The sequence below is a fragment of the Sinocyclocheilus grahami genome, unplaced genomic scaffold (genome assembly GCF_001515645.1).
Source record: "Sinocyclocheilus grahami isolate Dianchi unplaced genomic scaffold, SAMN03320097.WGS_v1.1 scaffold35.1, whole genome shotgun sequence".
Classification (NCBI taxonomy): Eukaryota; Metazoa; Chordata; class Actinopteri; order Cypriniformes; family Cyprinidae; genus Sinocyclocheilus; species Sinocyclocheilus grahami.
Window position 1 is genome coordinate 1,210,717 of NW_015505214.1, and position 7,797 is coordinate 1,218,513.

Below are 7,797 nucleotides of genomic sequence, written 5' to 3' on the forward strand. Positions count from 1 at the left end.
TCAAGTCAAGTCAAGTCTGTGTCTTGGATTATTGTTTGGATCACTCTTTAAATAAACTGCACTTGGGTTCTCACTACGCTCGCCTTCAGTGGATTGACTCTTTACAGACATATAATTATGTAAAATAACTAATCTAATTTATTATAAATGCAAATAAGTTGACCTAATAATTCCATAAATGCAATGTTAGATTTTATTAGATGTAATAAAAATAGTTTTTTTATTATTATTTATTAGCAACAAAAGATAAAAGCAAAAAAAACTTTTTATTGTCACAAAATATTTAGAATATTTTTTTAATTATATTTTACTTAAAAAAAGGTCTAAACACTTGCAAAGATGAGACAAATTACAAATGTATTTGTACACTTTAAAATATGATTTTTCTAAGTTGTAACTAAAACAAAGATTAGTGATGTACGTTTTACAAGAAAATACTATTTCTTGCTGTTTCTTTGTATTTTTTTTTGTTAAATTTACAAGCAATTTCTGAGTAAAAATTCTTTCTACACATTTTTTTTTAATCCAGTGTAGGCTTTCTATTTTCTCTGTCATTTTGTCATTAAAGGGTTTGTACTACTAATACTATCGATTTTTAATTACTACTTTTCAATAGCAATATGTGATATGATATTGCCACGTTTTAAAACACAGAAAAGAGAAGACATAGAAATGCCATGTTTTTGCCATGTTTTATCATCATAGTGTACAATTTTTTGGACATGCACCAGGACTAAATCTTAAAAGTCTTTACTAAAAGACTTTTAGTATACTCTTATGTGTCATATAAATACCATGGTACGTATATATGGTAATTATACAGTACCACAATATTTATCTCAGCACCTCTCTAATACCATCACTATAACATGATACTCCACTGTACTTTTGAATAAGGTACAAAAGTTTCATAAGAGCATATTGCTTCGTCGAGAAAACAGCAGCAGCACTTTAAGGTTCAGCTTGGGTGCACACATCAGTAACGTCCCACAGAATATAATTGGGCCGCAGCAGCTTCCTGTTTATTGAAACAAAGCTAAAACCACAAATGGCAAACCGTGGTTTCCATAAAACAGCATATTAAGTGCAGGGCCGTGTTGTGTTTGTGAAGGCCTCAGCATGCTTAAGTGTGTTCTTGAACCGAGACTCAGCAGGACTGTTGCGTCTTCCTCTCAGGGAGTGAACTCAAATGAAACAGCACAACTTTTAGCTCAGCAGGTTTAAAAAAGTCTAACTGAATAATGAATAACTGTCATTCTGGAGGTGTCTTTGACATTTCAGTAATAAAGCTTTACAGCAGGAGAACCAGTAGAGAACCTCTTTGAGCTTCGCTAACAAGGAGTGAATAATGCAGTGGGATTGCCAGTCTGGGTATTCATGTATTGTGCTTGTTCACACTCTTTATTTTACGTTGTTATAGAATGGAACTCAACTGTCTGACCAAATGTTATAAAACGGTGGCATTAGAGCCATCCTTGGACGGACAAGTCAATAAGAAAAATTTAATTTAAACAAACCAAACACAAATAACTTCCAGGAAAACAATGCTGTAACAAAAAAAACAAAAACAAAAAGATATTGTTTTTGTAATTTAAATCATTTTTAAAAATTACTTATGTTGCCGTTCTTATAAAGTTACCTGCCAAATGGTCATTAAATTCATTTGTTTACTCGGCAAAGTCAAATTTACTCACATTTGGCACTAAGTGTGTTAATTTTGGACCATGGCCATATTTAGTAGAAAGGGTGCTTTTAAATAGACTTTTTAATGAACATAAGCAATAAATATACTTTGCAGTAATCACAACTGCAAGACAGAAAAAGACATGCACTAATTCTCATAATAGCAGCACTGTTTGACTGAAAGAAAAGAGGTGTACAACAAACAATGTAAAAAAAATGCATACACTATTGTTCAAAGGTGTTTTTAAGAAATATTAAATACTGAATTGATCAAAAGTGACAGTAAAGACATTCATAATGTTACAAATAATTTATACTACAACTTTGAACTTTATTCAAAGAATCCTTGAGATGATGTCATAAGTTAGCTCTAATTTTATGTCATGTTTATTTGGTTTATATTATTTGTATTAATGTTTGTAAAGACACCAGAATTATCGCTAAACAAACAAAGGGAAAAATTAACATTTATACAAATAATATAAACCGAACAAGCACATGACACATAAAAATAAGAGCTAACTTATGGCAATGTCACAATCTTAAAACATGTATAAATGTTTCCACACAAATATTAAGCAGCACAACTGTTTTCAACAGATTTTTTTTTTCTTGATTAGCAAATGATTTCTGAAGGATCATGTGACACTGAAGACTGGAGTAATGATGCTGAAAATTATGGCTTTGCCATAACAGGAATAAATGACATTTTAAAATATATTAAAATATAACAGTTATTTTTTAAACTGTAATAATATTTCACAATGTATTTTTGATCAAAATCTGATTAGACCATACATAAATGCTAGAGAAAAAAAATATACAAAACCTAAAATTATACTACACATATGAACTTTAGATGTAGAATTTATACTTTTTCATATTATATATGTATATTATTAAAAAAAAAAATTCACGTAAAAGTACAAAATATATTTTTTCCATGCATGGTCATATAATTATAGAATTATATCAATATAGGTATCCAATCATACAGATCATTATGCATAGCAATTAACAAAATCATGTGAAAATCATAAGATTGCTCTCATGTTAAATTCTCATGCTTAATGTTAAAAAAAGAAGAACAGTGATGCTACTCCCAGGACACCCTGAACTCTGACTACTTTTGGAAAGACACCGGTATATCTGCAATTTATCCACAAATCCATGGTTTTGTGCAGTACACATGGACCTTGTTTTCAACATTTTAAGCAGTCTCTGAAATCTCTGAGGAGACCCACATAGACCATGCCAATATGTACAAAGTAGGACACAAAAATAAATCCATGCACTCCTTCTCCTCCATTCCTCCACATTCATCCTTTCTTCATGTGCAACAGCTATTGATCAAGGCTCCAGAGGAACTGCATCCTGACCTGCACTTTGATTAAGGTTGGAGAAAGTGAACGTGTGTGAGAAAGGAGGAGAGAACGCGCATGGGAGGTTCAGAACGAGAGGATAATGGAAAGTTAGGGAAGCTGTCAGAAGCGGTCAGAGAGAAAGAAACAGAACTCTGCATCACTGGGCTTGAGACAGGCTCTTTGAAGTTGCGGTTTGGCATGTGAGAAGATGAGAGCGATGCTGGCTTTGCATATGCACAAATGATTGGACCAAATGCTTACTCAGACAAAGACGGCTAAACAAAGGGATGTGTGAGGAGATAAAGCAATGCAGAGCTACAATATATCTCTGCGCACTTACTCTTGCTGCGTGTATGAACCTGCAAAAGAAGCTCAGAAGATGTGCGTGTTGGTACAGATGTTTGGCAGTATGAATTTTTGTTGTTGTTTTCTGTCTGTGTTTCTGCACAAGCATTTGAGTGTCCACAAATATGGACTTTGAGTGGCTTACATTTGTCACGGTACCGGAAGAGAGCGATGAGGCGAGGACTCAAATGAACAAGAATAATGGGTCTTTTTAATAATAAAATGAAACCGGGGGGGAAAAAAAGGCAGGCCAGGAACAAGGCACAGCAAAGCAAAGCAAAGCAGCAGGTACATACAAGTACTTCTGAGATATAACAGATCAGCACAGGACTGCAGACACCTGGAGAATAAATAGGGAGACACGAGGGAAAAACACCACAATAGGGAAAAATGAGGAGGGTAACAAGGGAGACACAGGTGGAGCAACTGATACAATAATGAGGTGACAAGATGGGAGGGGACAGACAATAAGACAAGAGAGAACATGGCACCAAACAAACACCACAAGCCATGTGCTCACACAAAACCACAGGAGTGCCCTTTGGTGGCCGTCTTGGGCACTCCAGCTGCAGACTGTGACATAACCCCTTTCTTAAGGAGCGGATTCCAGACACTCCACCAAATGTCAAAGGAATCCAGGAGGGAGGTGGAATGGAGGTGGACTAGGGGGCGGGACTATGGGCCAGGCCAATGTAGGGGAAGAGGACCTGGATCCAGAGGTAGATCATGAAACCAGGGTGGAGCGCAAGCCCACCAGGGCGGAGCAGAGAACCACCACTTGAGAGGAGCTGAAGTAAATGCCGCCACCTAGGGAGGTTCTGCAGCTGAAGCGGAAAGCTCAGGAGGAACTGGAGCAGGCCCTGAAGGCTCCTGGAATAAAGAGCGGGCTTTGGAGTGGACTCTGAAGGCTCCTGGACTAGAGCTGGCTCTTGAGTGGACTCTGAAGGCTCCTGGACTGGAGTGGACCTCCTCAGTGGTGGGTCCGCCAAACTGGAAGCCAGCCTTAAAAGCCCTGGGCCCACCTGGTGAAGAGTTTCCAGACTGGCTGCCCTCCTGTGAAGAGGCTCTGGACTGGTGGCCATCTTGTGATGAGACTCTGAACAGGCGGTCATGTCAGGAAAAAGCCCCTCCTGTTCAGGAACTGACCGTCTCCCATTGTGGGCTAGAAAGTCCACAAATGCCCCAAAAGACAGGTGCTCAGTGCCGTGCCTCCTCCAGGTGCTGATGGGCTCATCAAGGGCATAAGAAAACAAGTCCTTGAGAGCCGCATCATTATACTCCAATCCCTCCGCAGCAGTCCTGAATTCCAAGGCGAATTCCCTCAGGTCAGTCCCCCGTTGCCGGAGGGAACTCAGTGGTGATAATTGGAGCATACGTTGGTAGAGTGGGCTGCTGGTAGTGGAGGCTGGCAGTGGGAGGTTGATCATTCTCCACTGAGTCCTCATTTGGGCTGATTTGTTCAGTCATGGTACCCGGAAAAGAGATGAGCCGAGGACTCAAATGCAGGAGAAGAATGGGTTGCTTTAATAATAAAATGAACAAAAACTACCCCGAGGGGGAAAAACAGGCAGGCAGGAACGAGGCAGAGCAGAGCAGCAGGTACAAACCACACATACAACAAGTACTTCTGACATATAACAACGGATCCGCACAGGACTGCAGACACCTGGAGAATAAATAGGGAGATAAACGAGGAGGGTAATGAGGGAGACACAGGTGGAGCAACTGAAACAATAATTAGGTGACAAGATGGGAGGGGACAGACAATAAAACAGGAGAGAGCACATGGCACCAAACAAACACAACACAACCCATGTGCTCACACAAAACCACAGGAGTGCCCTCTGGTGGCCATCTTTGGCACTCCAGCTGCAGACTGTGACAATATTTTTGTGTGACCACAATAATCAAAGTCAGAAACACATAGACAAAGAAAAAAATGATATTTTTCAAATATACAGTTTACAGCTGTTAGTAGATTTCACAAAATGCTACAACAGACTGTCGCCATAAATTTACTAATAGAACAAAGCTGGTTATTAGTTGGTCACTAGCTGGATTCTATCTGGTATTCATTAGCCTGTTCAAACGGGTCATTAGCTGGTTTCTAGCTAGTCATTACCTAGTTAAAGCTGCTAAATAGACCATCTTGGTCCAGCAACAAACCAGCTAAAGGTGGTCAGGCAGGTTTTAAAAACAAGCTTAGTCTAACTTGAAGTTTCTATCAAAAGGCAATTTTAACCAAACTACAGCACATCCCTTTCTTGCAGCAACCATATTCAGAATTATAATACCATTATCTTTTTATTTAGAAGCGGTCCATCTCTGCCACCAATTCCGTCACTAAAGCAAAACATCTACACATCTATAACCTCAAAGGACTTTTATCATAGTGCATGATTTGTAAACTAATCCATTTTGATGTTTGCATGGCATAACCAGCTCCATATGCATGGTTTTTCTGACAGAGTAAACTTGCTCGGTAGCGCACCTGATAGGACTACAACATTGCAACTGCAATGCGGAACACGCGAATCCCGTGTAACATGAGTCAGGACAAAAAAGCTCAAAGCAAACTAAAATGGCACTGATCCTTCAGAATGTGCGAGTTAAAATATGACGTGGTCTCATTTGTGCAAATGCATGATCTGTGCTGCTCCAAAGCATCTGCTCCATACAGTGCATGCTGCAGAGCTGTGGCACATATAGCAGGAGTCAGATTTCCCTGATCACATGAAGAGAGGTGCTTTCGGTGCGAGCACTTCGGGGGTAGAGCCTGGTTTATACTCGCCGCATCAGCACGAGCGTGGCAAAAATTACGCGAATACTGAGGAAATTATGGCAGATGGAGGATTTGTTTTTCACACTAAAGTAAAATAAAAGACCGCTTCTTATATTGGGATTCTTGTGAAAAAAAAAACATGCAAGTCCTGTCACTGACAGCCAGTTTAGTTTTACTTTTCCTTTTCTTTTTGTTTTCTTTTTGAAAAGCTTGTTATCTGTGCTGTTTACCTCACGTTATGCTATGGAGGCTTTCTTTAATTTTTTTTGTTTTTTTTATTTATTTGATTCCTCAGTGTTTTCTAAACATTCTGTAATTTATTAATCGGTAAATAATAAATACAGCATGTGATGTATGCCATGCTTCGTCTTATTCGATTTTGTTAATAAATATTATGTAAGCTAGTTTGTTATTATAGCCTACTGTTTTATTGTTGTTGTGCTTTAATTAAGAATAACAATGAATCCATCTTTTGTTTTAGTCCTAAAAGTGAAAGTTGTGTAGATATAAGCAAAACAGACAATTATCTTTTCTTGTAAAACGTGAAACTAAGATCGCAAATTCGAAAGTGAAAGTGCACGAAGCCTGGCTTATAACACAGCAAAAGAGGAATTCCCATTCACAAAATTTAAATCACAAATAATACTGATGAAAAAGAACGGGTAGAATGTTGAACACTCATTACTAGAGATCGACCGATATTTCGATTTACCGATATTGTTCCCGATATTTAAGCATTTTACAATAATCGGATATCGGTTTTGTAATATCGGATTCACCGATTAACGCCGCCATCTTGTGGATGTTTTGAGAATTGCACGCAGGATCGCCATTGCACCACGGCATCTGAGGGGAGAGGAGACAACAACAACGGCGTGCACAGGTACTTGATTTACTGTAGTTAGTAAACTTTATTTAACATAACAGCCATTAATGCACAAATTAGATGTATTACATAAATGCCTGATATGCAGTTTATGCAGCTTGGCTCGAAGAAATAGAGACGAACTCACCGAGTCACTTAAGATAATCCGTCAAGTCCTGTCCCAATAAAGACGTAACTTTGCGTGAATTAAATAATATGCAGCCATGAGTGGGCGCATGTTGGAAATAAAAGTACTGAATTTAATTCGCTCTCTGTTGTCTATATGCTCATCGTCTCATGAAGGCGGAGTCACGTAGGCTAAAATAATCCGTCAAGTCCTCTCCCAATAAAGACGTAACTTTGCGTGAATTAAATAATATGCAGCCATGAGTGGGCGCATGTTGGAAATAAAAGTACTGAATTTAATTCGCTCTCTGTTGTCTATATGCTCATCGTCTCATGAAGGCGGAGTCACGTAGGCTAAAATAATCCGTCAAGTCCTCTCCCAATAAAGACGTAACTTTGCGTGAATTAAATAATATGCAGCCATGAGTGGGCGCATGTTGGAAATAAAAGTACTGAATTTAATTCGCTCTCTGTTGTCTATATGCTCATCGTCTCATGAAGGCGGAGTCACGTAGGCTAAAATAATCCGTCAAGTCCTCTCCCAATAAAGACGTAACTTTGCTTTAATTAAATGATACAGCCATGAATGAGCGCATGTTGGAAATAAAAACGCTAAATTTACTTCTTTCTCT